Genomic DNA, 15,013 nt, shown 5'->3' with positions numbered 1-15,013 from the left:
GGGGAGGATGGGCGCGGGGGAGGGAATCGGAAGCAGGGGCAGGGGCAGGGGGACCAAGGACCCCTGTGCAGGGTGGGTTGTCTCAACTCCCCTGTCTGGGCTCTGTGCTTTGGAAACAGAAACAGGAGGTGCTGTGCCTGTCCCTGGGGAGCTCGGGGCCAATTCAGCCACAGGGCGCTGAAGTGTCTGGTGCCAGGGCTGAGGTGAGGCTGGGGGGCAGGGCTGGAGGCGGGCTGCCGTACCTGGGGGACATTTGGCTAACACCGTGTGCCCAGGCGTGACCTTCCGGCAGCTGGGCCATCCCATCCAGCTCTAGCTGGTCCGTACTAGCTGTGTGACCTCGGGAAGCCCGACCCTCTCTGTTTCAGTCTGAATGTGGGCTTGCGAGGAAGGCTCGGCAAAGCACCAGGTCCGAAATCCTGGCGGAGCCCCACAGCCCAGGCTGGCTTGGATGGGCCCTGTGAGACACCCCCCTGGATGGTGACCCCCTCCCCTCCCAGGGGGGCAGACACCTGCCCGACCTTGCACTGTTGCCAGGGCCTGGCCCCGACCCTTCTGGACACAAGCTTTCAGGCCAGCCTGCTGCCTCCTGGAGCTCGGCTGGGGGACCTGTCTGCAGAATGGTGAGGCGGGACAGGCCTCCTAGGGCAGCTTGGTGGCCACCTGGCCCCAAAGCCACCTTTCGGCCTCCCACTTCCCTGGGGAAGGGAAGCCAGGTGTGGTTTCTGCCCCGCAGCCACCTGTCTTGGGTCTCTGCCAAGGTGGCAGGGGCTGTCTCCCCCTGCCGGCCAGCTCATGTTACTGCAGAGGGTAAGACATCCCCATTTCAGAGGTAAGAACCAAGGCTTAGTGCTCCTGGGTGGCTCCGCTGGATGGTAGCAGAGCTGGGTTTGGAGTCAGAGCATTCTCTGCAACTGACAGGCATGGTCCCCATCCCCACCAACCCAGGGCTCTCCAGGTCCCTCTGTCCTCCCTCCTGCCACATCCTCCTGTCCCCAAGGCTCCACTCACCCTTGGAAAACTCCCTTGGGTCACAGGCCTTGGCCAAGCTGAGCCTGGACCAGGGCTGCTAAGAGCTCCTGGGGCCTGACCGGAGGTCCGCGAGGTGCTGTCCTGCCCCAGGGCCACATACGGATGAACAAGTCTGTGCAAAAGTCGCTCAGTAAATGATTATTGCATGAATACGTGACTAAATAAGTGTACTCAGTGACGGGTGCAAAGCTGTCAAATCCTAGGCCAGCTGGCAAACTCCTACTCATCCTTCAAAACTCTGTTCAGGATCACCTCTTCCAGGAAGGAAGCATCTTCTGAAATCCTTCAGGGGGGTTCAAGCACATTTTGCTTTAGAGCACATGATGCATGTTGTAGTCAGGTGCGAAAAAAAAGTGCTATGTGATGTTGGAGAAGGGGCAGACACTTGAAGGAGTGGCAGTGGGAGGCAGGAGGGGGAGATACTCAGAGGGGCTTCCTGGAGGAGGGGGGCTTCTGACACTCACCTGGAAGGACAGGGTTGAACTGGACAGGAAATGTTGGAGGGAATCGAGCCTGTCAGGGGCTGGGGAGGTGCCATCAAAGGCTGGGCAACACAGCAGCACAGCCAGGCGCTGAGGACGGCAGGGACGGACTGTCTCCCCGTTCTGAGGACAGAAGGCGGACAGCGAGCACAAGGCCCTGGCACAGCCTCCTCTCTGCCCTTCTCAGCTCCTGGTGGTGGCCAGCGGCCCTGGGTGCTCCTTGGCGTGTAGACATCACTGCAACCTCTGCCTTGTCTTCAGGTAGCGCTGCTGCGTGGATCTACGTCCAGATCTGCTCTGAGAAGGCCAGCAGTCACGTGATTAGGACCCGCCCTACTCAGGGTGACCTCCTCATCTTAATCTGAGTCCGTACGCAGAGGCCCTATTTCCAAATAAGGCCACACGCACAGGTAGGTACCCGTGTGAGGACTGGAACATAATTGGGAGGGGACACAAGTTCACCCAATGAGCCGGCTCATTGAGACCTGCGGAGCCCTCAGGACCCTGCGCTCCAGGGTCTGCTTGACGCTCAAGTTCCTGCTGGTGGGTTCTTATCTCCACAGGTGGTTTGGGGCCAGCTCAGCTCACCTGGCTGGAGAACCGTCCCCTCCCCTCCTGTAAGCATCCCGGGAGAGCTGCCCTGTCTACAAAACCCTCAAGATCCTTAGCCTTCGCTATGGAAGGCAGTGGGGCTCCCCTGACAGAATCACCACCTGATGGGCCCCGCAAGCCTGTTCCGGGGGTGCTCCCAGAGGAACAGAAGGGGGGGCTCAGGCGTGCGCACCGTATTCACAGCAGCGCCGGCCACACTGCCGAGAGGCAAAGCAGTACAAATGCCATTGACGGGGGCTGGAGGAACCCTTGGTGGCCCATCCCTTGGGAGGATTGTCATCCAGCCTGAAAAAGCAGGGACTCCCGGCACTGGCCCCAGCGTGGACGGGCCTTGAGGACGTTAAGCTGAGTGAGACAAGCCGGTCACAGCAGGGCAGAGACTGTGTGATGCCCCCTGTGGGAGGGCCCGAGAGCAGTCACACGCAGGGACAGCGGCAGAACGGAGGCACCAGGGGCTGGGGGGGTGGCGAGCGGGAGGTAGCGTTTCACGGGGACAGAGCCTCCGTCGGGAAGACGAGAGTCGTGGGGACGGACGGTGGGGCGGCTGCCCAGCGGCGTGAACGTGTTTAATGCCACGGAAGCGCACGCTGAGGGGTGGCTCAAGCGGCCCATTTCGTGTCATGTGTATTTTCCCACAATAATAACAATAATAATAACAACACCGTCCTTGGGCTTCCAAAGCTTATCTCACGCTGACTCCGGAGGGTGCAGCTGGCTCGAGGCAGCAGTGGGCGGGGCTGCCACTTCTCCATGTCCTCCAGGGCGTGCCCCTGAGAAAGCCAGTCCCAGCGGGCGGCAGTGCTGCGTGGGCTCCGCTGCGCTCCGTCTAACTCAGACATCCTGACCCCCCGCCATGCAACTGCATGTGGAGACGGGCCCTTTGGAGGTGGCAAGGATAGGGCCCTTCAGACTGCGGGTGTGCGCACACCCCTCTCCTGGCTTCTGGTGATTTCTCTCCCACGGGCTGACACCTGAAGTTCTTACTTGGAGAACCATTTGGACTTCCAGAGTTTGCTTTGCCTACACACGCAGAGTCAGGAGTGGCCGGAATCATCTACACACGCAGAGCCAGGAGTGGCTGGAAATTCACATCTCCTGGGAGCGGTCGTAGCCAATGACGCAGGGCTGGGGCGCACCATCACCGATCTCCCTTGTCTCATGGGAACTCACCCTCCAGAGCACCCTCCTGGGTCACACCTCTGACTCAGTCCTTGCCTCTGGGCCTTGGGCCCCGCCTCCGAGGACCCAGCAATCCGCACCCCTCAGCGCTGCTGGGAACCTGGCTGAGAGAGCGGTTCTGCACAGTTCGCTCCATTTCAGCTCACAAGGGACCTGCTCACTTCCTGCCACTGCATTCTGTTACTGCCATGGCGCCAGTCTGCCTCGATTCATCTGGTGGAGAGCCTCGCGTCCGTGTCCGCTCCACCGTCTCGCCCCTGTGCGTGGACGTGTTCAGAATAAGTCCCTAGAAGTAGCACGGCAGGGTCAGGGGTGCGTGCCCTTGTAACTGGAGGATGCCGCGGCCTTACCCGGCAGAGAGGCCGCAGTAGCAGAGGTGTCTGAAGACACTGCACTCTGTCCCGGGAGTGGAGTCCCAGCCGCTGTCCTCCGCCGCCCCGCAGGGGCTCCCACACCCTTCCGTAGGACACGCAGGGCGCCAGGGTCCCTGCCGTGGGGAAGGTGTGGCCGGGGGGCCGGGTGCTCGGAGCTGGACAAATGCCCTTCGGTGTCACGCGAGGGGAAACTTTCTGTCTGTTGTTTGCCTTGTACTGTGCACACGGGTGGCGTGTGGCCCTGCAGTGCTGGGCACAGTCCAAGCCGTCCTCTGTCCTGAATGCCCTGCCGGCCTGGACTGGCACCTGCGCCGCCTGCGTCCTGGCGGGGCGTGGGGGCAATGTGGGGGGCCTCACCCATGCCTGAGTGAGCAAATGAGTGAGTGAGTGAGTGAATGAGTGAATGAGTGAGTGACTGTGAGTGAGCGAGGGAGTGAGCGAGTGAGTGAGTGAGTCAGTGAGTGAGTAAATGAATGAGTGAGTGAGTGAGTGAATGAGTGAATGAGTGAGTGAGTGAGTGTGAGTGTGAGTGAGTGAGTGTAAGTGTGAGTGTGAGTGAGTGTGAGTGAGTGTGAGTGAATGAGTGAGTGTGTGAGTGAATGAGTGAGTGAGTGAATGAGTGAGCGAGTGTGTGAGTGAGTGTGAGTCAGTGAGTCAGTGAGTGTGAGTGAATGAGTGAGTGAGTGAGTGTGAGTGAGTGTGAGAGTGAGTGTGAGAGTGAGTGAGTGAGGGAGTGAATGAGTGAGTAAATGAATGAGTGAGCGAGTGAGGGAGTGAGCGAGTGAGTGAGGGAGTGAATGAGTGAGGGAGGGAGGGAGGGAGTGAATGAGTGAGCGAGTGTGTGTGAGTGTGAGTGAGTGTGAGTGAGTCAGTGAGTGTGAGTGAATGAGTGAGTGAGTGAATGAGTGAGGGAGTGAGTGAGTGTGAGTGAGTGTGAGAGTGAGTGAGTGTGAGAGTGAGTGAGGGAGTGAATGAGTGAGTAAATGAATGAGTGAGCGAGTGAGTGAGTGAGCGAGTGAGTGAGGGAGTGAATGAGTGAGGGAGGGAGTGAATGAGTGAGCGAGTGTGTGAGTGTGAGTGTGAGTGAGTGTGAGTCAGTGAGTGTGAGTGAGTGAATGAGTGAGTAAATGAATGAGTGAGCGAGTGAGCGAGTGAGCGAGTGTGAGTGTGAGTCAGTGAGTGTGAGTGAATGAGTGAGTGAATGAGTGAGTGAGTGAGTGTGAGTCAGTGAGTGAGTGAATGAGTGAGGGAGTGAGTGAATCTGGAAACCACCGCTGCAGACGCCCTCAGTGGTCCGTGGCTGGGTCTTCCCGCCACCCCGGGGTGCCGGAACACTGAACTTGGGCCTGGGGGCGCAGCGGGCCTCGTCCGGTCCCTTCCACGCCTTCTGACTCGTCATGGGGTTTTTCACTTGCTATTTAATGTTGTTTTAAGTAAAAGGGAAAAAAAATTGCATTGCTGGTATTTTGAAGAAATACTAATAAAATTCATAATATTAACAAAATAAACATTTGAATTGTATTCTTCACCTTTCTGTTGTGCGATGCTGATTTGAAATGCGAAGTATTTAGCGCGCAGGAGCACTTGCCGGCACAGCACAGAGGGTGTGTTTCGTGGTCTGGACACGCAGCTCTGATCCGTCCTCGCCACAAGAGTGGGAGGCCTGTGCCACACTCAGCCCCCGTTCTCCTGTCGCTCTTGGCGCGCACACGCTGTACCTGTCACTTCGAGTCTCACTGACCTCTGGTGCGTCGTGCATCCTCCGGGATCCCCCGCTCAAGGCACATCCCCCGCGGAACCGGGAGTCACCGGATGCAGGGTCTCCTCTCTTTGCGTGCTCCTTCCACTGTCCCACCAGCAGGGGGACAGCAGAGCCCAAAGCAAGGGTGGGGCTCCCTCCGCTGTGGGCCTGGGTGGCTGTACACAGTGCCAGATGCTCAGATGGGCCCTGCCCAACGTGCCCCTGGGAAGAAGACGCAGGGGCTCCAGGGGAGGACCAGGACAGGGGTGTAAATGCCGAAACGGCCCACACGTAGGGCCTGTGAGGGCAGATATGTTGGGCGAGAGTGAGGAGCAGCGCCCCTGGAGGAGCAGTAGGAAGGGTCTGGACTCGAAGTCAGGTCCTTGCCAGTTCTGCGGTTAACCAGCTCTGAGCAGGTGACTTAACTCTCCGCTAACTACCCCTCCCTCCATCCACTGACCCCCCGTCCTCATCCACCCGTCTCCCCACCACCATCACCCATTCCATGTACCCACCACCCATCCTCCCACATACCCACCACCCATCCTCCCACCCATCCACCAGCCACTGGTGACCGCGTGGCAGACTTGGCCTCTGCTGCCAGGTGAGGGCGACTGACTTGCAACGGCACTGGAACGAGGTCGTGTTTGCGGGAAGCCTGGCCCAGGCAGGCACAGAGCAGGGGTTTAACCTGCAGATGGGCCTGACTCTCCAAGTTCCGCCTTGTATTTCCCCTTTTCCCCCGGGTTGCTGAGGCACAGAACTGGCACCAGCGGCCCCGCTGCAGCCCGGGCCAGCCGAGGCCTGGCAGGAAGCGCATGAGAACCCGCAGCAGGGCTGCAGGGCCGGGGGCAGAGCTGCGGCTCCCACGCAGGAGGGAGGGACTGGGCACCGTCACTCATCTGAAAAGCGAGTCCTCTCAGAAGCTCTGGGAGGCGTGCTCTGCTGTGCCCACTCTCCAGAGGGGTGCAGCGCCCACTGCTGGGTGGCAGAGCTGAGCCCCGCCCCGGCCGAGGACCCTCACTCACGGCCACCCCTCCGCCCACCTCCCCGCTCAGCCACAGTGGCGCTTCTCAGGCAGGGGCTGCGGGCCCTGACCTTGCAGGCAGCAGAGAGCAGCAGCCCATCTTGCTGCTCACCCTGGGAGCCGCAGGGCATGAAAACGGGAAGGAAGTGAGGCCGCCCGAGCGGGATGACCGCGGTCGCTTCTGAGAACCACCGCAGGTGCCGGGCCGTCGCCCCGTCTTGCAGATGGGAAAAGCGAGGCTCCTGGGGCCGAAGTGAGCTGCTCTGGGCCCCTGCAGCCCTCACACACACCCCAGCTCCCCGGGGACCTGCCGCACCCCACCCAGTCTTTCTTCCTGAGTTTAATCAATTGCCCGGCAATGCGACAGCCACAGAGGAAACAAGGAAGGAGGAACGCCCCACCACGTGGCTTTTTCCAGGCCCGTCCCCATCGGGGCCACCACATGTCCCTGTGTCACGCTGGTCACGGCGACCCTGTGAGAGTCGCAGGGCTGCCCTTGGCCGAAAGCCCCTGCCTTTCCCCGTGGCCAGGCCAGCTGTGCAGTGACAGGGGTCAGAAACAAGTGAGCTTTTTCTCACATGAGAAACTTTATGTAATTATAGCAAAAATAGTTAAAAATAGGCAAAAAGAAAAAGGAACCCCCGTTCTCCCACGGCTGCCCAGCAGCGTGCCTCCTGTGTGTGTTTCTCATCTGGCGTGTGTTCGGTGCGCGCCGACACCGTCCGTGCCAGGCATTGGTGGGGCCCGGGGTATGAAAATGAAGACGCGCACGCATTACAGCGCGGGACTGGCTCGGGCCCAAGACGGTGTCCCCACCCCACCCAACGATGTGGCATGATGCGGCGCTCTCCATTGGGGGGGGCCTCAAAATGGCAAGTTTCTCTGCAAGCCCACCCAGGTGCACCCCACATCTGGCCTGGGCAGAGGCCCCGCTGCCAGGGAGAGCCTGAGGTGTGTAGGTGACCGGGGCCAGACCGCCCTCTCTCTGGGCCCCCGCACCCCACCCCGCGGGCTCCCAGCGTCACCTGTCCCAGGGGCACCCTTCTCCTGCCTGTCCCTGCTCCACGGCCCAGCACCTCATCTTCGCACGCAGCCGCTGGCCCAGCCGGCACGGCGTGCGAGGAGGCTGGGGTCCTGAGAGCTGGCTGCCCTGGGGGGAGGCCTTGGAAGGGGGATGCGGCCATGGGAGCAGGAGGCAGAGCTGACCAGCCCCTCGTCGGTGGAGCTTTCTGAGGGAGGCAGCTGGGTAGTTCACTTAACAGACGCAGAGCAGAGCTGGGGACCTAACGCGGCCTCCACACCACCCTCTCCCTCTGGGCTCCGGGTGCGTCACCTGCGGCCTTGTTACAAGAATGAATGAAGGGAGGAACAAGGAATGAACGGAGGAATGAACTGGCGGCTCTGGGCCCACCTGCCTGAGCTGCAGCAGCCTGGCTTCCAGGCCCCGGTGCCCTGGGTGAGCCCCCGCCCCCCACCCCAGGGCTGGGAGCTTGTCCTCAGTGAACCTGGTCACGTTGCTCCCTGGTCTCCGATTCCTCATCTACATTTGCCACCTGGGCTGTTCTTAAGTGCCGGCGTTATTGTGGGGCCGCCCTCTGTCCCAGGCTCCGTCCCAGGTCCAGGCTGCGAGGTCATCACGGAGGCTCTGACCCTGCCATTCGGGTTGTCACCTGTCTGTGCTGACACCCGCCGAGGCGGCCCACTCCCGTCACCTCTGGGTGTTGGTCCATGAGGGAATGGCCGTGCGCTGTGTACTCAAACAAAAGCAAGGGGTTCCATCATTGCCACCCCACCGTCACTGAAGGGCTGGCTGGTGGCGGGGGTGGGACGGGCCCTCCTGCTGTGCGGCGGGCTTGGAATGGGGACAGGCAGGCATCTCTCGGTCGTGTGTCCCTTCCAGAGCCCCATGGTGTCAGGCAGCCTGGATTCAGCTCTGCATTCTCTGTGCGCCCGTCGGTCACGGCTTTCCCGGGCCAGGGGATCCGAACACTCACCCCCGCTGTGACCAGATCCGGGAGGCGCTGTGGCGGGGAGCCTGGGGGAGACCCGCCGTGGTTAGTACCTCAGCAACATCAACCCCCTCACAGCCCCTCCTGATGCGGCCGCTCGGGCTCTGCTCTCGAGGCGCCCAGACACCTGCCAGGGGACTGGCCCTGGCCCATCGGGGCTGGGGAGCACCCACGGCTAGGGCCGCCATGGCAATGCAGTGGTCTGGGCGGAGGGTGCAGGCCCGAGCCCGGGCTGGTCAGCGGCGTGTCTGGGCACAGACTCGGCAGGTGGCGAGGACACAGGGCGGGGCCACGGCAGACCATGCGCCTCCCTGCCCCGTCCTGGCCCAGCGCCTGGCCCAGAGCGCAGGCGGAGCTCGGGGGGAGGGCAGGTGCGGTTCACACTGTCGCCATAAAGCGAGCGCCTTGAGAAACCAAGCTTCCTGTTGTGGGGCGTCTCGCCTCCCGTGAGGGCAGGAGGAACCCCTGTGCAGTGCAGTGTCCAGCTCTGCCTGAAGGTGCTCGGCCGCGAGGGACACCCGAGGGCTCCCCGGGTGTCAGGTGCAGAGCCCGGTGCTTCCAGGCCCGTGACATCACCTCAGGAGACAAACCCCCTGCCTCCGCCAGCCCAGGGCCCTCGGGCAGGCTGCTCCGGCGCTCTGAGCCGGGCTAGGGCAGGAGGCTGCCTGCTCGCGGGGTTCCTGGGAGCATCACGTGACATAGGCATGTGAACACGACAGTTTGTAGGCGGTTCTGGGCAGGCGGCAGTTTGGGGGGCTTGAAAGTTTTAAATATCCCCAAATCATCACATAGAGAAAGAACTAGACAGCACACCAAAGAAGTGCACGTTTGACAGGACTTGGCTAACGATGTCCCATGGCCCCCAAAGTACACGCAGGTAGGGATGAACCCAGGGTCTTCAGCTTTGAAGGGGGCTCTGGTCCCTCGGGTCTCAGTTTACCAGAATCTGCCTGGAGGTCCATCACTCACCTGCCTCTGTGCGGGAGCTCAGTCTAGGGAGTGGAGAAGCCAGGCCTTTCCAGGGCACCAGGCCTGCGACCAGGGGAGCCACATGGCGCCCCCAGAATTCTCCGGCAGTGTGCATAGGACGGGCGGTCTCACTCACTCAAAAGCAGGCGTGTTGCCCCAGCTGGTGTGGCTCAGTGGACTGAGTGCTGGCCTGCGGACCAAAAGGTCACCGGTTCAAATCCCAGTCAGGGCACAGGCCTGGGTTACAGGCCAGGTCCCCAGTTGGGGGCGTGCGAGAGGAGACTGATTGCTGTATCTCTCACACATCAATGTTTCTCTCCCTCACTTTCTCCCTCCCTTCCCCTTTCTCTAAAAACAAATGAATAAAATCTTTTTTAAGAAAGCGAGTACATGCAGGGGCCTGCAAGGAGGGGAGCAGGTCCCTCTGAACCTTGGGAGCTTCCAGGGCACCGCATGCCTGGTGTAGCAGAAGGCCGCCAGTGGCAGGGTCAGCCAGCACCCCAACTCTTCCCTTTAATCAAGTGCGTGATGGTCCCCCACGCAGCCCTGAGGACGAGTCCCTGCTGCTGCTCCAGCTGGGAGCTTTGTCTGTGCCGTAATCTCTGTATTGGGCTCTGATGTGCCGCAGACACCTGCCCAGCAGCTTTCCCAGTTGACCAGATATTCTAATCTGCATTTATATGCAAAAGAAGTACCTTCAGGTAACTCTTCATATGGCAAGATGATGAAAACGGCGAGAGCCTCAATTCCCTCCTGTGTGACCGCGCTCACTCCGGCTACTCCGTACTCTATTCCTCGTAGTCAGGTTCCAGGGCAGACTTGGGGCGGGGGGGTGGGGGGGGCTCCTAGAAGCCGGTCTGTCTGCGAACAGGCTACCGCGGGGTCAGCGCCTGGCCTGAGACCTCAGACGCCTCCCCCCTCCTCAGCGGCCCTCTGTCCGCAAGTACAAGCCCTCCCGAACTTTCGGGGTTTCTTTCTCCCTGCCAATTTTCTATCCAAGTTTGTTTCTGTTTTTTGTCCGCCTCTGATGCTGGGACCCCAGAAAGGGGGAGAGTGGCCCTCGAGTCATTTCTGGGGGAGCTGGCCAAGGACCACGTGTACCCCTGGGGAGCAGCGGCCCGGCGCCCTGCCCCCAGGAGAAGGGCGGGCCGCCGTTCAGCACAAAGCAAGGAAGCCTGATGTCACAAGACCGAGTTAAACAGAGGGTGCTTCCTCTTTCACTTCCACGGGGCTCCTGCCTGACCCAGAAAGTCCTCAAACCAGAGAAATGCTTCTCCTCCAGCCTGCACAAGGCCTCCAGTAGCTCTTCTGGGGTCGCCCCTCTGTGGGCAGGAGAGGCCTAAAAATAAACAGAGAGGGTAAGAGGTCCCCGGGTGGACAGTGCTGGAGTCCCAGAGGGGACAGACATCAGCCCTGCCCCGTCCCACCCCATTTTACAGGCGAGGAAACTGAGGCCCAGAGGGTTCGCATGGCTCCTGGTCGGATGATTGGTTACCACTGGCACAGAGAAGGCCTCGATACTGTGGCTTTTGAGGGAGTTAGGGAACCCCACTTGCCCCAAACTGTGTCCCTGCTGCCCTGTCACACGTCCCTGCACGCCCACCGGCGGCTGTCTTCTCCTTGGCCCGCCTGGGTGGGGGCGGGGGGAGGCCTCGGTTCCAACCTGCTGACCCCGCAACCTGGCAAGTTAGTGCCTGACATGAGTGCCCCCCTGTAAAACAGAAGGTGCTTCCTCCCCCACAGAGCCACTGTGAGGGTGACGGGGACCATTCCTGGGAAGCCCCAGCTTGCAGACTGGCCCACGGTCATTTCTCTACAAGGGGGATAAGTATTAACCCTTCTACAGCCGTTAGGGTGAGATCAGGCAACATATATCAGAGCCTCAAATAAGCAAGATGAAAACCTGCTTCTTGTTTATATTAGAAAAATCTGCGACTACGCGATCCAGGCCTGGTGTAGAACGTCACGGTCATCAGACACCCAGCTGCCTTCAAGCTTCCTGCTCTGCCAGCCTTCACGCCTCGTGGTACAAAATAGCTGCTAGAAATCCAGCCACTGCATCCCAGCTCCGGGGCACCGGAAGGAGGAAAAAGGAAGAAGGTAGCATGTAAGAACTTTCCTAGAAGCCTCACTCAGTGGCTCCTCACTCGTTCCCATTTTCCAGGAAAGCAGGGAAATTGTCACTTTCCTCACTGGGCACATTGTCATCCCCAGTAATATAAAGGTCCTGTCAATAAAGAAGAAAGGGTAATGGCTGCCAGACAGGAGAACAGCAGTGCTTTGTATACCTTCCTCACAGAGTGGTTTTGAAAAATATCACTGATAAGGTGTCTTAGTACCTTTAATCATTAACCAACTATAAAAGAACTTACCTAAATATTTGGAAAAATAAAATTGAGTTTTTAACTGAACCCCTTTCCATGAAGATGGTGCAGAAAGCAGAGAGGGAAGCCCCTGCCCTCCCACCAAAGCCGAAGCGAGGGCTTTGAAGGCCAGAAGGTAGAGCCGAAGGGTCACAGCCAGAAAGCAAAGGAAGATCCACAGGTTCCCCACCTCTGGCCACACAGGAGCAACAAGCCTCCACACCGGCCCACACCGGCCCCCCAGCACGGAGTCGGCCACGAGGACAGAAGACACGCCGCGTTCGTCACAGGTGCCAAGGCCGTGGGCGTCGGGCCACAGGCCGGGAAGGCGCTCTGCCAGCCCGTGGCAGCCCCACAGGGAGCTGCTACTAGGAGGCCTGCCAGTGCCCTGTGGCTATAGTGCCAGCACCGGAGGGCAGGCCAAGGCCCCGGTGGGGTGGAAAGGGTGCTTCTCCAGGCCGGCAGGGGATGTGGATGCCAGGCAGGGCACAGAGGGCAGCCATCCACGGGCAGGAGGCAGGCGGGGGCCGTACCAGCCAGAAGCCGGGTAACAAAGATGCTCTGGGCTACAGCTGCTGCCCGGCCCACAGCACGGCCCCTGCAGGGGAGCGCCCGCCTGGGGCAGGGGCGTAGCAGGCAGGGCTCTGGGGCTGCAGCAGCCCCCCTTCTCCAGCGGGATGGGTCCCCAGGGCGCTCCTGAAGCAGAAAGCACGGCTCTGAATCCCCAGGTGGGCGAAGCTGTGTTCCAGGCAGTGAACCATGTGGGGCTCGAAGCCTGTGCGGGTTCATCAAACCCACCGTTGGCCACCTCTCCCCGGCAGTCCCTTCCGATCGTCTGATCAAAGTCGTCCGAGGCTGACGTCACCGCCCTGGTGCTCCCTGCTCTAGGCCTGCGGCACCTGCCTGGCTGCGACAGGTCCTAGATGTATGGGGAAGTGGGAGGGACGCCTTCCTTCCGTGAAGGTCTGCGTGTGGTTCTTGGAAGGGCTCCAGGTCCTTGAGCACAACGTCTCAGGCCCACACTCCACGTGCCTCCCCCACCCTCTGCTTGCACCCGGCAGTGGGTGTTGGTGGCCCCGTCGCTGGCTCAGCTGGAAAAGAAGCAAAGGGGCTGGGCAGCAGCTGGGTCTCCTGGCCTCTGCCCCTCCTTGACCCTGGGGTCAACCAGGCTTTGGGGCTTGGAGGTGAAGAGGGACAGGGATGGGACAGGGGAACCCAGCTGCTGCTCTGACCTGATGTGGCCCAGGGGACCCAGTGGTGCTCTCCGAGGGCGCAGGGCCGGCTCCCCTGGCTCCTTGGGGCCCTGAGAGAACCAACCCTTCTGTCTGGGGTGTGTGTCCCAGCAGAGGTGGTGTTTCCAGCCTGGCCTTGGGGGTGCCTCTTGGAGGCCCTGAGCTCCTCTCTCCTCTTCAGGCCTCCTCTCCTGGCGCTTCATCCAGGGCCCAGCTGAAGCCCCTGCCCTGGAGGACGGGGAGACGGGGAGGCCGCCAGTCCACCGCGGCGTCCACGCGTGTGGGAGCGCCCTCCGCACCTGGGGTACTCACTGAGTGCTGTGGGAAGGAACTCGAGGAAGCAGCTTGGACCTTTGTGGGCCCCCGGTGAGCTCGAGCTGATGGGGGTTTGGCCAAGTGGTCCGAAGTCCCCCCTAAGGGTAACATCCCAGTGTGGGGACGGAGGGGGGGAACTGTCTGCCACTGAGCAGGTTTTAGAACCACCTAAATTTCAGGAGGAGAAACGTCGGGGGGCCCGAGGCCTGTGCTGTTGTCCCACAGACCCACCCTCGGCGGGCTCTCCCACCCGCGGGGCCGGGAGGCTGAGGCTAGCCGGGGACAGTCCGGCCACACGTGTGGGAGCACCTCCGCCTCAGGCTTGGGTGCGAGCTGGCCCAGGTGCCCACCTGCATCCCACGCTGACCAGTGTGCCGAGGGTGGAAGTGGTTGTCGAGGGCCTGACGTGAGAACGCACGTGTGTCCACGCAGCACCAAGCTCCCCCTGGGGGACGGACGGAGCCGTCTGCGCCCCTCACCGGTGTGCCCCAACCAGGCCTTGCAGCCTGCAGATGGTCCCAAAGAGGGAGAGTCCAGGGCAGGGCGGGGCAAGGAGTCCAGTGGTCACTGAGGGCCCACCCTCACCCTTGCGCCAGCTTCTCATGGTCCATGTGGCTACCTAGCCCCCCTGCAGCTGCTGAAGGGTAGGCTTGGGCTGGTAGTGGGTATTTCTGCCCCAAAGCCGGTGCCCTTTCCACTGGGTGGGTGCAGGGCAGCACCCTGTCTCCTAGGAAGTGCCCAAGCGAGGTGGGACTGGACCGAGGCTCTGGAGCCAGAAACAAGCAACAGGTCACACCAGTTTTTAGGTTGGAGGACAAGGGCAGGCACAGAGTACAGGGACCTGCCCACATGGCATTTGCAGTCAAAGACACACAATGAGGGCCCAAGAGGGGAGATGGGATGGGGAGGGCCAGCCGCCCCTGCCTGGATGGGAAAAGCAGAGAGGGCTTCCTGGAGGAGGCAGCATTTGAGCCAATGAAAGGGAAGTCAGTTATCTGGGCAGGAAAGGGGAAAGGGCATTCCAGGGCAGAGGAACAGAGGTGCAGAGGAAAATAACCTTGAATAACCTTGGGCTTCCCTCTTGGGCCCTTGAGAGCGGAGCTGGTACTCGACTTCCCCTTTCCCACCCATTTACTGTCTGCTGTCTATTTCTGGCTTGACTCCCAGTTTGTCTGGGTCAACGCAGTTCTCCCATCTGCCCCCTTCCTCCCTGCCCAGCACACAGAAGCCGGCGGACCGCAGCTTCCTACCCTTCCTCACTCAGCCAAGGACGAGCGAGGCCCCTCCACTGCGCAGGCGCAGGGCTGGCGGCTCCCCAGCAGCGTTGCACAGCGGCTCCGGCCCCGTGGGGCCCAGGCATCAGCAGCCGGAGCTGCCGGGAGCCAGAGGCTCCGAGGGGCTCCCTCAGTCCCCTCCCTTCTGCTGTCCTTCCCTCCCTTGGGTTTCCTTTAAACAACACCCTGTGAGGGGCTGTTGGGCGCTGAGCCTGCAGTGTTGGGTGTGAGACACCCTCTCGGCCATCACTGTGGGGACTGCGACACAGCCCAGTGCAACCACACTGTGTGAACGTGGGGGTGTTCCAGAGAGAGCGCGGGCGGTTTTCCTAGTTACGAAGGAAACTAACTATCACCAGCCACCCGATGAAGCCCCAGAGGGCCACCGAGGCCGCTCCCGTCCT

The 15,013-nt window shown here is 61.1% G+C and overlaps 1 long non-coding RNA gene across 1 annotated transcript; it reads right to left on the bottom strand.

The window, feature by feature from the left end:
* Nucleotides 1–7,010: 7,010 nt before the first annotated feature.
* On the bottom strand, nucleotides 7,011–10,251 carry LOC150003944 (uncharacterized). The gene is made up of 3 exons (XR_016512340.1): nucleotides 10,121–10,251; nucleotides 9,426–9,615; nucleotides 7,011–8,468 (listed from the first exon to the last, which is right to left on the bottom strand). It is a non-coding gene; the product is annotated as an uncharacterized LOC150003944 (long non-coding RNA).
* Nucleotides 10,252–15,013: the final 4,762 nt, after the last annotated feature.

The sequence above is a fragment of the Furipterus horrens genome, unplaced genomic scaffold (assembly GCF_987537825.1).
Source record: "Furipterus horrens unplaced genomic scaffold, mFurHor1.1.pri manual_scaffold_7, whole genome shotgun sequence".
Taxonomy (NCBI): Eukaryota; Metazoa; Chordata; class Mammalia; order Chiroptera; family Furipteridae; genus Furipterus; species Furipterus horrens.
The sequence above is the reverse complement of the archived record's forward strand: the minus strand, read 5'-3'. Positions and strand labels throughout refer to the sequence as shown.